Source organism: Panthera uncia, assembly GCF_023721935.1.
Source record: "Panthera uncia isolate 11264 chromosome A1 unlocalized genomic scaffold, Puncia_PCG_1.0 HiC_scaffold_17, whole genome shotgun sequence".
Lineage (NCBI taxonomy): Eukaryota > Metazoa > Chordata > Mammalia > Carnivora > Felidae > Panthera > Panthera uncia.
Window position 1 is genome coordinate 31,893,865 of NW_026057577.1, and position 17,158 is coordinate 31,911,022.

The 17,158-nt window shown below is 41.3% G+C and overlaps 2 protein-coding genes, 1 long non-coding RNA gene and 1 other non-coding gene across 7 annotated transcripts in view; 3 read left to right on the forward strand and 1 right to left on the reverse strand.

The window, feature by feature from the left end:
• The window catches only part of SIL1 (SIL1 nucleotide exchange factor), a 288,984-nt gene extending 272,040 nt beyond the window's left edge, over window positions 1-16,944 (reverse strand). Inside the window, exons 1-2 of one of the 2 annotated variants that reach the window (XM_049649313.1) lie at window positions 16,859-16,944; window positions 16,487-16,649 (exon numbers count right to left, since the gene is read on the reverse strand). The gene's annotated coding sequence lies outside the window, so the exon portion shown is untranslated. Of the gene's footprint in view, window positions 1-16,486 lie in introns of both variants that reach the window. The other variant, XM_049649312.1, reaches the window with a different exon arrangement.
• LOC125935560 (uncharacterized) lies at window positions 124-8,828 on the forward strand. The gene is made up of 4 exons (XR_007461712.1): window positions 124-208; window positions 3,257-3,338; window positions 4,130-4,205; window positions 4,809-8,828. It is a non-coding gene; the product is annotated as an uncharacterized LOC125935560 (long non-coding RNA).
• LOC125935881 (small nucleolar RNA SNORA74) lies at window positions 3,861-4,060 on the forward strand. Its single transcript, XR_007461860.1, has one exon. It is a non-coding gene; the product is annotated as a small nucleolar RNA SNORA74 (small nucleolar RNA).
• Window positions 16,945-17,015: 71 nt separating the features above from the next.
• Window positions 17,016-17,158, forward strand: part of MATR3 (matrin 3) — a 29,258-nt gene continuing 29,115 nt past the window's right edge. For 2 of the 3 annotated variants that reach the window (XM_049649307.1, XM_049649306.1), the window contains exon 1: window positions 17,045-17,157. The gene's annotated coding sequence lies outside the window, so the exon portion shown is untranslated. Of the gene's footprint in view, window position 17,158 lies in introns of all 3 variants that reach the window. The other variant, XM_049649310.1, reaches the window with a different exon arrangement.

A 17,158-nucleotide genomic window follows, 5' to 3' on the forward strand; every position in this document is an offset into this window, starting at 1 on the left:
TAGCTTCTGTAAAGAATATGCTCACCTCGGCCACCGCTCCCGCATTTTTCTAACTCGGCCTTTCCTGGGCGGGGCTTCCGGGCCCCGCCCACTGAGGACCTGCTTAGCGTCAGCCCCGAGGCGGGGCTCCCCTCGGGTTGGTGCTGTCCTTTCCCCTGCGGCCTCTGCTCTGGCGGCAGTACGAGGGCCGAGCTCCAGACACGTGCGGGTAAGTAAAGGCCAAGTGGGCAGAAGCCTTGGACGTTTACTAGTTTGGGGCGAGAGGCAGCTGTGGAGAGGCTTCTTCCGAGGCACAGGACGAAATTGGGGTTCGTTCCATCATAACCCCGTGTTTGGAGGGCATCTTGAAGAGTCGCTGGGAGATGGTAGCCCTAGAGTCGCCCCTTGTTTTCTGCCAGCCCTCTTGTCCCTGGAGAGTCTCCTACAGCTGGTCTCCGAGATACTCGCTTCCCTGGCGCCAGAGCCCGGAGCTTGGGAAGATTTGTGATGAGCACGTGTCCGGGTGGAGCTCGGTCAAGTCCTGCAACCCAGTCCCCTAAAAGGGGCAGGCTGTGTTTAGATTAGTTTTTAGACCTGGACAATGAGCCTATTTTACCTTTTCTCCCAATTGTTTGGGGGTGGTTAAAAGTGATATTAAAGGATGGCTGGAAAAACATAAGGTCTTAGATACCCTACTCTTATTATGTAAATAAGGTAAATTATAATTGTGAATGGGTAGGAATGTTTACTAACATTCTTGCAAACACTTGAGTTACTGCTTTCAACAACAGTTGAGGTAGTTGGTAGGAATGGCAGCATGTCTTCGTTTCTTTTCATACCCATTATTGCATCTTGTTATTTTTCTGGAGTACCGCTTTTATTGTGCTTCAAAAGGTCTCCTAACCACGTTTTCTCCAATCTAGTTTTAACTGCCTTTCTGATTTGCACTGCCCATTGCTCTACCAAGGTAACATTTCCCCTTTTACTCCCCCTATTTATCATATCCTTGTCTGGAATGTAGCTTTTTATAACAGCAAGTATTTATTGACCACACACTCTAAAACATATTATATAGGCTTAATTTACAGTCTTCTTAAGCCTAACAACCATCTTTTGTACAGGTACCATTGATAACATTCCTATTTGACAGATGAGGAGACTGAGAGGTATAGAGAGGTTAAGTTACTTGTTCACTGTTTTGTTTTTTTTAATTTTTTAATGTTTATTTTTGAGAGAGAGGAAGACACAGAATCTGAAGCAGGGTCCAGGCTCTGAGCTGTCAGCACAGACGCGTGCCGGGGCTTAAACTCACAGTTGTGAGATCATGACCTGAGGAGAAGTCAGATGCTTAACCAACTGAGCCACCCATGCACCCCACTTGTCTGTTCACTGTTACATAGTTGTTAGGTGATAGCTTATACTTGTTGACTAGACCATTAATATGCTCCTGTTGAGGGGTTCCTGGCTGGCTCGGTTGTTAGAGCATACAGTTCTTGATCTCAGGGTTGTAAATTTGAGCCCCCCCGCCCCCCATTAGGTTCAGATTATATAAAACTTAAATCTTTTCTAGGGTCACCTGGGTGGCTCAGTCAGCTAAGAATCTGACTCTTGGTTTCTGCTCAGGTCATGATCTCACGGTTCATGAGTTCGGCCCTGCACTGGGCTCCGGGCAGACAGTGTGGAGCCTGCTTGGGATTATTTTTGCCCCTCCCCAATTTGTGGTGTCTCTCTCAAAATAAAGAAATAAAACTTAAAAAAATCTTTTAAAAAAATGCTCCTGTTGAACTGCTGTGGTACATAGGTAAAAAACATGTGAAAATAAAGCTAACCAAGGAAAAGCTTTTTGTTTTATTGTCTATTTCTCTGGCTCTGAAATAAGTTATGGGGTTTTGAGGGTAGAGGTCTTGAACTTTACACAAGTGTTCACTACTGTTGGCTGCCTAACCCGGAGTACTTGGATTGCAGAGGGGCCAGCCATGGGCTTTGGATAGATGCAGCCCCAGGTGAGTGCAATTTCATTAGCCTGCCTTTGGCCCCAGCTGTAGGCAGCTGCCTAGGTTGCTGTGTACCTAGGCAAGTGTTACGCTGCTGGGAGAATAGCAGCCGTGATAGCTGGTTGGCATTCTGGGCCTGGTTCATTCCAACTCTGTTGTTAACTATACCAGGATGCCAGCATAATTGTTCATTCATTAACTGAAATCTGTAAGGGCATGACTTTGCAGGGAGAAACCTAAAAATCCAAGTCTTTCTGAGTGGTTCTGGTTCAACAGGTTTGTCTAGTTGAACTTGCTGGAAACAGAACAAAGGTAATCAAGCCATGAAGGGATGTAGAAGTATAGGGGGGGGCAACTTTTTATTTTTTGAGTGTCTACCAAGTGCTCTGAATCAGGCTTATACAGGGAAAAAGTGCATGGGATTTTTGCAATTTTCACAGAAATCAAAGTGCATGTCCCCCACTCCACCATACAAAGCTAGTCTCTCTGTAGGGAGTTCTATAGCTGCAGTGATCTATAGGGATGCTTTATTAGGGAAATGTTATGTGAATTTGCTTTAAAATTCTAGGCATTCTTCTCTAGCTCTTTAATAAAATATAAAAATACCAATTGATTGAGAGGCTCTACATAGTAGGCCTAGCTATAACCGTACTAATTTCTGCTTTAGGGTGACAGTATATTTGTGTTGGTTTCCCACAGAGTTGTTGCCCCTTCGGGGCAGTAAAATAACGAGTCCCTTTTGTAGTGATTTTGTTTTGGATTGCTAATTCTCTGAGAAGAGATGCTTCTCAGTTCTAGGCAAACACATAGCACTCATGGTGGTGCTGGAGACTGTCCAATAGGGCTGACTTAGTTGCTACTTCTGTGAAAAGTGACATCCTAGTTTCCATAGGAAGAACTCCTGAGGATGTTGGGAGGTGGGGGAGTTATTTATAAAAACTAGTTTTGTTCCAACAATTGGCTTTCCCTAAAAAGAGTTCTCTTAGTTAAATGTTGAGTTCCTTGTGTGAATACCTCAGATGTTCATTGTGAACAGCCTTTTACATATGGGGTTTTAAGAATACTAGTGATACCTAGAGGGTTTGGGGGAATGGTTAGCTTTAATGGTAATTATAGGCAAGAAAAAGACAATAGGAAATAAAATAATTCTGGAAGTATTGAAAATAGGGTAAATCGTAAATGGCAGGCAGCACTGCTTCCATTTCTACAGAAAAGAGGTTTTAGGAGCTGCTGTTTTAGTCAATACTGTTTAGTGTTCAACAGTGAAATCTTTTTCTTTTTAGGATGACTTGAAAGTAGGGCATCCTTGGCCTTCCAGAAGAGAGTAAATTCACGGCACGTGGACGGTCTGCATGGCGTTCTCAGGTAAATGTCCCTATTAATTCCAACACTGACTACTGCCTATGTGGCAGGCCTATTTGCTAGTTGGTATCCATTAGGAAACAACTGGGAGGCAAAATCACCTGTATTTGCCCCTGAAAAATTCGGCCTCTTAGCAGTGAAAGGCTAAGTGGGATTTTGGTGGTTCTAGTCTGAAGGTGTATAGGATCTTTGAGATGATCTGTATCATTCCATCTGAGGAATGTACAAGCAGATTATAAAGCCCAGGATAGGAAGGATGGTGTATCTTGCCTGTTCGCAGCTAGATCCCAATCATGGCACCTGGCACATAGCAGGAACTCCTTGAATGTTGGACAAAATGACTAAAAGCATGGGAAAGGGGTTCCTGTTTCCTATTTGTCTAAAGGGCTTGGCAACAAGGTCTGCTATCAGTGCTTCCAGGCTTCTGTTTTGCAGTCAACATTGAATTCATTGGGATACCTGTATCCATAACTTCTACTTGGGGTGCCTGGGTATCTGAAACAAAGAAAGCTGTTTCAGGAATCATCCAGCGGTTGTCAGCTATCCAGGCCAGCATGATGCCTTGGATGGTGTTACACTGTTGGAAGAGCAAACGCTGACCTTCTTGAGGTCTGGCTTCAAGCACTGTTTTGGTGTTGTGGCTGATACTCTTGGGCAGTGTTTTGCACCTCTGAGAGTGGAGTAACTCCTCCTGTGGAGTTGGTCCTAGTCTGGGTGCAAACAATTTTTTTTTCTTTGAGGAAAGGACCCTGTCTTAAGGATACTTTATCATTCCTTTCCTCTTTGAATCCTAGATGCCTTTATCTGAATGAGAAATCTGCCTCCATCAGAATCTCAGATGTCTGACAGCCCTGTGTGACACCAGGATAGGTAATATATACAGTCCTTTGTCATGTAGGTTCTAATTAACTTTCAGCCTCAGATGGGTGGTGTGAAATAATAGAAAATATATATATTGGCCTCTGCTCCCATTCTTGGCACAGAGCTGCTAAAACTTGTGAAATTCCCTAAGTGGTAAGAACACTAGGAGCATCTTTTGTTCTAATATTTGGTTTTTCATGTTGATCCCTGACTGAGCTCTTAAATCTAAGAATTTCCTGGGTGATCTAAATGTCTTGTTCTAATGAGGTGGTAACTAGAAAGACCAAGCACTGATTAGAAACTTGGAATTTTCAACCCCACTTCCATTCTTCAGAAAGGGGAAAGGGGCTGGAAATGGAAATAATTGATTATTCCCACATGATGAAGCCTCCATAAAAATCCCAGTAGTATTGGGTTTAGAGAACTTTCACGTTGGTGAACACATGGAGGGGAGGTGCTGGGAGAGTAGCACATCCAGAGAGGGTATGGAAGCTCAGCAACCCTTTCCACATAGCCTTGCCCTATACATGTCCCGTCTGGATGTTTATATCCTTTCCCATATCCTTTTAAAAAAATTTTTTTAATATATTTTTAAATATTTATTTATTTTAGAGAAAGAGAGTGAAAAGAACAGCTTTAAATCCAAATGACAGCCCTGCCTTAGTTTAAAGCTAAGTTCTCTTATCTGCTTATTATGGATCTTTGATAAAAAATACAATTGCTGAGAAGTCTGTTTTGCTTGCTGTTCGCTACGAGCATTGTGAAACCTTTCCTGAATGTAACCCGCTAGGTAATAGAATAAGTTGTGAAACTTCCTAAATGTAGTCTGATATGTAATAGAATAAGTGATTGTACATAAACTAACCGGCATTTCTCGCTTCTGTAAACCTGCTTGCTTAACACATTCCTCTCCTACCCCCCTTCCCCCTTCCCCCTTTTCCTCCCGCCACAAGTAACGGACAAAGCCTTCCCGCCAAAGGACAGACAAAGGACGCCCAATCAGAGAACAACAAATGTCCTTACTTTAAAACCAACTAATCAGGCCCCTCATAATTTGAAACCTCCCCCGTACTATTTGTCTCCGTCTATAAAAACGCTGTACCAACCCTGATCGGGGCCTCTTAGCGACACCGGCAACAAGTGCGCGGAGGTCCAGGTTCGAACCTGCAATAAACGACCCTTGCCGCTTGGCTTTGACTTACGACTCTGGTGGTCTTTTGTGGGAGGTTTCAGAACTTCGGGCATAACAAGAGTGCAAGCAGGGGAAGGACAGATGATCCAAAGTGGGCTCTGCACGGACAGCAGAGAGCTCAGCGCGGGGCTTGAACTCATGAACTGCGAGATCATGACCTGAGCTGAAGTCAGACGCTTAACCGACTGAGCCACTCCAGCGCCCCTACCATATCCTTTTAAAATAAATTGGTAAATTGTAAGGAAACCGTTTTCCTGAGTTCTGAGAGCTTTTGCAAATTTATCAAACCTGAGGAGGGATTTGGGGAATCTGTGATTTATATTGGTCAGAAGTACAGGTAACAACCTGGACTTACGGTTGGCATCTGAAGTGAGGGAGGAACAGTCTTGTTGGACTGGGCTCTTAACCTGAGGGATCTGATGATACTCGAGGTATATGGAGAGTCAGAATTGGGCTAAAATGTACGACACCCAGCTGGTGACACAAATTTGCTTGGTGTGGGAGAAAATCCACACACATCTGGTGTCAAAAATGTTGAGAGAGTGGTAGTAGTGTGAGAGTAAAGGAAAAATACAAAGTGAGGTTTTCTTGGGGCACCTGGCTGGTTCACTAGGTAGGGCATGTAACTCTTGATCTCAGGGTCATGAGTTTAAGCCCCATGTTGGGTATAGAGCTTAATTTACACAGAGAAAAATCTTCTAAAAAGTGAGGTTTTCTTTACAGGTGGAAAAATTTACAAGTTCTAAAAAATTACAGGAAATATGAGAACATTAGAGAAGAATACTAAATCAAAAGTCCAAGGCTTAAACTAAGCTCTTATTTTCTAGAGCTCTGCAGTACAATACATGAGGCTATTTCAACTGACAAAAATTGAATCTGTTTTTCCATCTCAGTATTTAGTGAATGCCGTATCGGACAGCTCAGAGAACATTTCCACCTGTGTGGAAAGTTTTATTATACACTGCTGTTCTAGGGCAGGGGTTGGTAAACTTGTAAAAGGCCAAATAATATTTTAGACTTGTGTACCATGTAGTCTCTCTTATAACTACTCTCAATTCTGCAGTTGCAGTATGAAAGCAGCCATAGACATAGAAAGTGTCAACAAATGAGCATTACTGTGCCCCAGTAAAACTTTATATTTTTTAGATTTTATTTATTTTGAGAGCAAACAAGCAGGGGAAGGGCAGAGAGATGGGGAGAGAGAATTCCAAGCAAGCTCTGCGCTGTCAGCCCCAGAGCTTTAAGTGGGGCTCAATCTCAGGAGCCATGAGATCATGACCCTGAGCTGAAATCAAGAGTTGGATGCTTAACTGAGCCACCCAGGTGCCCCCAATAAAACTTTATTAATAGACAATGAAATTGGAATTTTGTAAAATTTTCGGTGTTACAACAAAAAATTTTCCACCAATCATTCTAAGCTTGAGAGCCTTTCGAAAACAGATTGGCAGGCCAAAACTGGCCTGTGAACTGGAGTTTGCCAACCCCTGGTCTAGAAAATCAAATTCAGGCCTTGGGAATTGATAGCTCATTAGTAACAGGCTGAAGCTAGTACCAACATGTCTCTGAGAAATTCCCTGTTACCAATACCTTTGCCTTATAGCAAGCCTTTATCATATGGTATTAAATACCTTTTATTATTTTTAAATGTTTATTTTGAGAAAGACAGCAAGAGCACAAGCATGAGTGGAGGAGGGGCAGAGAGAGGGAGAGAGAATCCCAAGCAGACTCCTCCTTGTCAGCATGCAGCCTGACCAGAGGCTCCATCCCATGAACAATGAGATCATGACCTGAGCCAAAATCAGCAATCAGGCACTTTAGAGGAGTAAAATGACTTTAGTAAATTATCCAAATAGAATGGTTCTCATTTTTTGTATTTGGAATTCGTTGTGTATACTTTTTACATGGCTTACTTTTGTCATAGCAGTTCTCTTCATTTTTAATGTACACCTAAAGGAAAGGTCCTAAGAAAGAACACCAGTCTTCAGTTTGCAGCAGAGCCTGATCACAGTTTCAGCCCTCGGTAGTGAAACAAATGGTCCCGAAGAAAAGAGGAAAACTTTATGTCACGAAGTCAGAGTTTAAAATCTGGGATCACTGGGTTCTTAGGTAGCTCAGTCGATTGAACTTCTGACTCTTGATTTAGGCTCAGGTTATGATCCCAGGATTGTGAGATCAAGCCCGGTGTTGGGATCCACACTGAGTGTGGATCCTGCTTAAGATTTTCTCTTTTTTGGGGCACCTGGGTGTCTCAGTCAGTTAAGTGTCTGACTCTTGATTTGGGCTCAGGTCATGATCTCACAGTTCATGGGATCAAGCCCTGCTTGGGATTGATTATCTCCCTCTCAAATAAACTTTAAAAAAAATCCCCCCCCCCCTCTCAAAAATACAAAAAAAAAAAAAATCAGGGCACCTGGGTGGCTCAGTCGGTTAAGCATCTGACTTTGGCTCAGGTCATGATCTCATGCTTCATGGTTCTAGCCCTGCATCTCACTCTGTGCTGACAGCCTGGAGCCTCTTTGGATTCTGTGTCTCCTCTCTCCACTCCTCTCTTGCTCAAGCTCTGTCTCTCTAAAAAATAAAATAAAGATTTAAAAAAAATTTTTTAAATACAAAAAAATTAAAATATAGAACATTAAGTAAATAGATAAACAGGTTAATTAATTTTAAAAATCTGGGATCACAAGCTCCTGTGAGCATACAGATTGCCTTCCTGACCACTGTAAGTCTACCCAGGTGCAGAGAGGGGGCCCCTTTGTTGCTACTTGAAGGATAAATCATTGAAGTCAGTGACTGTATTCAATACCCCAGGAGGTTTCAGTGGCTTAATCATGCCCATTAAAGTAATATAATGGGATTTCCTAGTTGATGAGTGAAGTTAATTAGTCACCTACTACTCCCTGTTGAGTTGATTTTTTTTTTTTAATTTCCTGGTAAGGAAAGAAAAGATGAAGTAAAACATTTCAAAGGACCTTTTTAACCCTGAGCTGCCACCTCTTGTCATAGGAAGCAGTTAGTAGACACAGTGTCCCTCTTCATTGCTCTGCTTCAGTTTCAAGCCTCAGACCTGTACCATATCAAGAGGAAAAACTAAAGCAGGATGGGTAGGGGGCTGAAAGTATTGAGTGCCATTCCTGGTGCCTATCAATAATTTACTTCCTTTCCTTCAGGGTTGAAATTGCTGTCAACAGACTTTTGAATTAAAATTTTGGATCACCTCTCAAAATTTTAATCAGGAAAATAAAACCCTGGAGAAATAAATTCTGCAGGCCCCAAAGGAACATAAAAATGTGGATCAGTGCCTAGGAATTCACACAAAAGAAAACAATTGGGGAAGAGCAACTAATTAAGTACTTAAAAGAATGACAATGACTTCTTGAATCTTGTTGCTTAATTAGGGTTTTATGAACAGCTCCAGTTAATGGACCTGTCAATATTCTCTTGGAAAACAATTTCACTGAATTAACAAATCAACGGTAATACTTAGAATGTCTGCTTAGCAATTCTCTTTACTGCTATTTAGAAGGCCTGTTACTTTGGCCCTCCTGTACTCCAATAAAGGGCCTTTAGAATATGAGAACATTCTGTACTCCTTGTTAAGGGTGACTTTACTACTACCTCAAAAAAGGCTGATAAAATGGACCTTAAAATAGATTATAGAATAGTTGTAGATTTACAGGAAAGTTGTAAACATAGTACAAAGAATTCCCATGTACTCCACAACCCAGTTTCCTTTCATAAGAACATTTTACATTAGTATAGACATTTGTTACAATTAATGGGCTAATATGAATATGTTATTAACTAAAGTCCATACTTGCAGATTTCCTTAGGTTTTACTTAAATGTCTTTTGTCTGTTCTAGAATCCCATTGAGGATATTACATTTAGTTCTTATATCTCCTTAGGCTCATTTTATTTTTATTTTTAATATTTTAATGTTTATTTATTTTTGAGAGAGAGCATGAGCAGGGAAGGGAATGCTCTAGTTCTCAGATGATTTGATTACCCTATGAGCTCACAGCAAAGGATGGGAATTTTTATCAGATGCCTGTACTAGGGAGTAGCCAAGCCCAGACAGGCCCTAGAATCATAATGGGTTGGAGTGTGGAGATGCCCTCAAGGCATAAAACCTCTGAGTTATAATCTGGAAAACTTAAGTCCTACCTTCTATTACCTCTACACTCCTGGCACTGTGTCCTTTTCTACACTAGGGTTCCATTTCTTGCCTCTGTATAATAGGACCTAATCATGATCTATTCCTCCAAGGAATCTTTATATTTAGTTTCTCAGATCCCTAACTTCTTTCTTCTGTAATCTCCAGGGCTGAGTTAGAGGAAGAGAATGACATATGCTAATCACACATCTTGTCAGAAGACTATTTAACCCACCCTTTTTATGAGTTTAGAGCCTTTATTAACTGAACTCCTAGACACTGGGGATAACCGATGAACAAGACATAGTCCCTGCTTACCTTAACATGGCCTATCAGGCCATACACAGTCTAGCCCTTACCCCTCTTATCTTCATCTTTACCACCCTCAGATTCCCTTCAGGCCACACTGATTTCTTTCAGTCCTTGATAAGCCTTTTGCTACTAGGTCTCTGCGCTTGGTATTTCCCCTTCTGGTTCCATCTTTTTTTCCACTTTGTCTCCTTTGAGATCTCAGCTCATATCACGTCAGTAGAGAAGCCACCTTCCCTGGGTATCTGAGTAACCATTACATGTGTCATTGCACCTGGCCTACCACAGAGCTAGACAGTCAGATGCCATGTGTCCTTGGAAAGGTATTATTCACACCAGCTTCTGTGGGTTTACATAATTCCCATAGAGCCAAGCAGCCTCAATTGTACTGACAACTAAGGACCTTCAGCTAGCTGATAAATACTACCTTTGCGTCAAAATGTATCTAAAATATAGTAATGCTATAGGCCTATCTATCCTGCTTTTCAATAATTTGCCAGTAATTGAGAGTATGGACAGCATTGGTTTTATTCTTTAATAGTTTGAAACAAAAATACCATGAAAACAAAGATGTCCAATTTCCAAAGCATTTTCTAGTGGACTCTGAAGATGTAACCTACTGCACAACTATTTAAAACTAAATTAAATTTCAGGGGCGCCTGGGTGGCTCAGTCGGTTGAGCATCCTACCTCGGCTCAGGTCATGATCTCACGGTCTGTGAGTTTGAGCCCCGCGTCAGGCTCTGTGCTGACAGCTCGGAGCCTGGAGCCTGCTTCAGATTTTGTCTCCCTCTCTCTGACCCTCCCCCGTTCATGCTCTGTCTCAAAAATAAAATAATAAAAAAATTTTTTAACTAAATTAAATTTCAAAAAGTATTGAATGAAAATAATGGATTTGCAGAGGATTTGTTCCAATTTGAAACATGCGTTAACTGAAATATATGTGTCGCCTTTTGTTACTTTTTTTGGTAATCTATAAATGTCTTCATAATTAAAGTGTGTGAAACAGCTTTGTGTGTAAATTATAACTAGAAGAACTTCTCTTACTAGCAATCCTTACACTAACAAGTAGGTGCCAGCTTAAAACTTATGTTATGACCAGACTTAAATGGATAATTTTAACAAGTGTACTCTGGGGTTTTATAAAAATAAATAACCTTTGAATCTATGGTTTTGTCATTTTAGGATATTCATGTAAATATACTGCGGCACATGTGGTGCTCTACAACGACAACATTGTGTGTTGATCATGTGCCAGAATTGCTAAACTCGTTCTACATAGCTGAATCCTCTCAACAGCCCTACGAGGTAGTGCTGTTACTTGCCCAAGGTCACACAGTGGGTCCAGGAACTACTGTGTTCAATTAATCTGGCTCAGAAACTCGTGTTTGATTTGGAACTTTCAAGTATGGTGCCCCCAGGTCTTCCCAACTAATTCTAATAATTGCTTGCTTTCTTCAGTCATCAACCTCACTCAGACTAACGAATAATGTCTTGCAGGGACTAATGAAATGGCTGTTTCCATCTGGTTTCTTAAAACTATTTCAAGTGCCAAATACCTTCTTTCAGGCTATCAGCATCTTGGCCACTGTTACTGAAGCTTGAGCTTCCTTTTGCTCCTGACACTTAAAGAACAAATACAGCCAAACCCGTTAGCCTGTTTTTAGCCCCCATCTATTTCATTCTGTCATATCACCTGTGAGTCTCCTAGATTTTTTAAAATGTCCCTCTCTGGGTGGCTGGATGGCTCAGTCGGTTAAGCATCCAACTTTGGCCCAGGTCATGATCTCATGGTTGCTGGGTTTGAGCCCTTCATTGAGCTCTGCGCTGACAATGCAGAGCCTGCCTAGGAGTCTCTCTCTGCCCCTGCCCTACTCTCTCTCTCTCTCAAAATAAATAAACTTAAAACGTTCCTTTGGAAGGCCTTAATAGGTCACACATTCTCACACACAGGTTTGCCCTTTGATAGAATTTCTTACATTTTTATTAAAATTATTCAGTGCTAGCACAACTAAACTGTAGGTTCAGTGAGGGTCAAAATAAGAATGTCAAGACCTTTAAAAATTCCTCAAAGGTTTACTTTTTTATTTAAGTTTATTTATTTAAAGTGAGAGAAAGAATCCCAGGCAGACTCCTCACTGTCAGTGCAGAGCCCGCTGTGGAGCTGGAACTCCTGAACCGTGAGATCATGACCTAAGCCAAACCCAAGTTGGACACTTAATGGACTCAGCCACCCAGGCACCCTAAAGATTGACTTTTTTAAAGGATGGGATTGAAGTTGGGTTCTCATTTTAGTTATGCATATATAGTAGTATACTTGCTAAATACTTGCATAAAGACTTTATAGATAAATATAAACAAATTATTACATGCAGGAAAGTCATTCCTAGATTATTTCAAGAATAATCTCCCGGGGCACCTGGGTGGCTCTGTCTGTTGGGCCACCGACTTCGGCTCAGGTCAGGATCTCACAGTTCGTGGGTTCAAGCCCCACGTCGGGCTCTGTGCTGACAGCTCGGAGCCTGGAGCCTGCTTCAGATTCTGTGTCTTCCCTCTCTCTAACCCTCCCCTGCTCATGCTCTGTGTCTCTCTGTCTCTCAATAATGAATAAACGTTTTTAAAAAATTAAAAAAAAAAAAAAAAAAGAAGAATCTCCCTACATGCTAAAACCCCATTTGCTAAAATTGCTGAGGGTCAACATTCCTAACCTGTTAAAAGTATCTTACTCTAAATGGCTGTGCGATGCTTAATGAGGAACTCTAGAAGTGATCTTATTAAAAAAAGAAACCAGCTTTGTTCAAAATTACTATCAGAAGTAACTAGCATGAGAAAAAAATTATGAATGGGGAAAGAAGTAAAATAAAAAAAAAATCACTTGTATATGAGGGGCACATGGGTGGCTCAGTCAGTTACACGTAATACTGACAAGACTTTAAATGTAAATCCTGTGTTCAAGAAAGTTCAACATAAAGATAAATCTCCTAAAGAAAACTAAGTTTATAAAAATTCCACTGTAACAGGATGGAAAAGTAAGAATAACCATAACTATTGTTAAAACTTAGTAATGAAGTTTAACTAGCCCTATCAGATGTTAAAATGTTACAAAAAGAGTAAAACAGTGATACTGGCACTTGGATTACTCAATGAATAGAACCAGATAAAAGGAAGTCCAGAAATAGACTCTGAAACAAATTAAATTTAGAAAGTACAATAAGAAAGCACAATTTTTCCTTTATATAATTGAAAAGTGTAGTGACTTTGCCTTCTAAATTAAAAACCATGAGGAGTACTTAAAAGGAACGATGTGACTATTTTTAAAATTCTAGGGGCACCTGGGTGGCTTAGTAGGTTAAGCGTCCGACTTCAGCACAGGTCATGATCTCGAGGTCCATGAGTTCGAGCCCCACGTCGGGCTCTGGGCTGATGGCTCAGAGCCTGGAGCCTGCTTCCGATTCTGTGTCTCCCTCTCTCTCTGCCCCTCCCCCGTTCATGCTCTGTCTCTCTCTGTCTCAAAAATAAATAAACGTTAAAAAAAATTTTTTTTTTAAATAAAATAAAATTCTATATATACGGGCAATTTGCTGACTTATTTAGTAGAGCAGGTGACTCTTGATCTCAGGGTCATGAGTTCAAGTGCCGGGTTGGCAAAGAGATTGCTTTTATAAAAAGTAAAGGGGCACCTGGATGGCTCAGTCCAGTTAAGTGACTTTTGGCTCAGGTTATGATCTCACTGTTTTTGAGGTGGAGCCTGCTTCAGATTTGGTCTCTGTCTTGATCTCTCTGTCCCTCCCCCACTCATACACTGTCTCTGTCTCTCTTCCTCAAATATAAACAAGCATTAAAATTTTTTTAAAAAGTCACTTCTGTATTCTATTGGTCAAAGCTGTTTCTATTTACAGTGCCCTTCCAAATTCAGATAGAGGTGAAATTGATTTCATTATTATAAGAAGAGTGGCAAAGAATTTGTGGCCATCTTTGATAGCAAGCATATATATACACACACACACATTTATATATATATGCGTGTGTGTATATATGAATGTACACACATTCATATTCACATATGTGTATATATATGAGTATGTGCATACACATAAAAAATGTTTCTTAATAGAAAATCCTTAGAATACACAAGAAATGGTTGATAGGTGGATTGCCTTTATGTTAGGGGAACAAGTTGGGGAAAACTGTTCTCTGAAACTTATTACATGTATACCTATTCAAAAATTCCTTCTTAAACCCCCTCTTGCTGCCCCTCCAAGTAGACTACAGCTCTGCTGAAGGCAGTACCATATAATGCTCAGAAGCTCTGGGTTTGGACTTATATAGAACTGGGTTCAAATCCTGCTTTTTGTTGCTATTTAGCTGCATCATGTGCAAGTTTTTTAATCTTAGTAAAACAAGAATAATGGTCCCTTACTCTCAAAATTATGGTAATTATAAGGTATTAATAAGCTGCTTAGTGATTATGTGGCATCAAAATGTATGTCCTCAGTATGTCTCCTAGTCAAAACTGAAAGGTCTTCATTATCAGCTCAAATCCAGGCTCTTTCCTGGTATTAAAGTCATGTAACATAGTTGTACCAAGCTTGTCATTTAGACCTTTCAAGGTCTTAGCAGAAATTCTTGCTTTTGCCTCATTATTTACCACACCTGGTGCACACCTCACCCACTCCCAAGTTATCCAAACCAATATAGAGCTCTTGGTCCATCTCTACTCACAGCCAGGCCTACCTTGAGGCCAGATTCCTTGTCCAATCTCCATCAGACTACGATCCTCAAAAGGTAGGCAATTTGTCATTGAATCCACATCCTTGTACTATGTCCTTCATGAAACAGGCATATGATAAGCTGAAACCTTGTATTAACTTTGGTTTCCAATGTGTTTTTGCTGGTGAGCCATTAAGCAGACCCTCAATAAATAATTACTCAATGAAAAAGTTTGATTTTTCTTTGTATGATCACCAGATGGCATTACAGCCTTATACAAAAGCATGGGTAAGTGTGTATCTTAGTGCTAACATGCATTCATGTTTCTCCATGAAGAGCAGAGCCTCTTGTTCCATCTAAGAGCTGGAAACAACAAAGGGGAGTCTTAGCCTTTGTTGGAATCAAAGGCTCACCAATTAGAAAGCAGATGTGGTTTTGAATGGAAGGAAGATACAATATTCACTTTAGAATTTGGATCCCCCAAAATTTCATTCCAGAGCTAACTAGTAGGCTTAAACATTACTTACTCAGTTGTTTATTTATACAACATACATGGAGATGTGGGATTATAGTTCCACTGTTCATGGCTATTTAAAAGTTTCTCTTGTTTGACTCTAGCCCTCAGACATAACTTAGTCACAAAATTGAAGTCACCTAACTATAATTCCCAAGTCTTCAACCAAATCTAATGAAAACTCCACACCATCTTCTCTGCCTCTTGTTAAAGACATACCTCCTTTTACCTGGATCCTTTTCTTTTAGGAGTGTCCATTATGAACTGTCCCTTGTCTAACCTCTTTTTTCAACCAAACCTTTCCTAACAACCCTTTCTGTCAACATTTCTTAAATGGTTAACTTTGTTTATTTTGAGAAAGCAAGTGTGAGTGGGAGGGGGCGGAGCCTGATTTCACAAACTGTTAGATCATGATCTGAGTGGAAATCAGGAGTCGGACACTTAATTGATTCAGCCACGCAGGCGGCTCTGTTCTGCAGTCATTTTAATTGTGCTCAAAACTCTCATAGGAAAACAAAAAATTCAACCCTGCTTTCTCCACTCTCTTCATAGCCAAACCTTTTCTGCACTGGGTAATCTCCAGCTTCCTGTTTCAATACATTAAGTACCTACAGTCTGACTTCCTCTCACTGGAAGCAAGTCCATAAAGTTAAGAATGATGTTCATGTTGCTAAATTTTTCGTTGGATGCTTTTAGTCCTAGTCTTCCCTATTGATAGCATTTCACCCTGTTGATGACTTGGTCCTTTAAGTATTTTGGCTGTTAAGGCAGTAAAATTTGTGTGCCTTCCTACTCTTCCCAAACCTTTCTGCTTTTTCCCCCCCTACCTCTGCGTTCACTTGGGTCTCCTTTGCCATGCAGCTCTACCTGGTTAGTTTCTCAAGGTCCTAAGGCCTCTTTTTTCACTAGGCTATCTCCAGCTTATCTTTCAAATATCATTGCTTCATTTATACCATTTACTCAAGTGTGCCAGTAACCCACACTTTTTCCTCCGTGAGCTCAAGACCCATAAATGCCACTCCTTTAAAATTGATGCCAAACATCTTAAGCCTCCCCTCCTGGTACTCTTCCAGAGCCAGTTAATTGCACTGCTAACCATACAGTTGTCATTCATCCACGTCCCTCAACTTCCATATTCAGTCAAATTGACAAGAGTTGAGTTCTGGCCTAAACTACTCTTCAAATTTCTACTGGTCTCTGGTCTTCATCTTTGCCCTCTCCACTATCTTCACAGAGTACCCTGAATGATTTTTCAAAGATGCGAATCTGATTCAGCATACTGAAGATTTTAAAAATTCGAGTGCTGTTAATTAGTATTTATGTTCACTCATTTAACTCAGCCATCTGGTGACTGCCTGTCCCTCTGCATTTAATTTTGAAAATCCAGGGAAATGGCCCTTAACTCCAGCTTTACCTGCAATTTCTCAGTCTTAGCTCAGGATTTTCACATATGCAATTCGGGAACCTCCATCAGCCTCAGGATTGTTTTACCTTCAGTCAAATTCGAAGTGGCGGCGGCGGTATTTTCGATGGGCTGGGTTCGCTATCTTCCGCCTCGATGACTCTCCACGGAATTACTGAGATTAAAAACAACGAAAATGGTATGGGTACCCTCGCCTGGCGCTTGCTGCCACTTGTCGGCAAATACGGAGGAAAATAATCAGAATAGTAATCAGGTCTAACTAGTGACTCCTGTGACTCGCTTCTAACGCATACCCTTATTTAAATTTTGCATCATGCAGTTCAAGGGTTGGGGGAAAGCCTTTTTGGGAAATGGGACTCGAACCTGTAAACAGGTTCTCTATCCATTTCCCGCCACAGGCGGGCTACAGGATTAGAGAACAACGACCGCCATCGGCGCGAGCAGTATACGCTCACTGAGTAGGAGGAGGGGCCTGGCGCGCGCAGAAACGGGACCTGAGAGGGGGTGGGGTGGGGGAGAACTCTCTCGCGAGAGCGGGTTTGTTCTTGCAGCCGCTCCTGCCACCTCTTACCCTCGCCGTTGCTGCGGGGGATTGTGGGAGCCTCCGCGTCCCGCTCGCTAGGAGAGAGGTATCTCTCCTTTTCCCTCTCCCTTTCCTTAAGG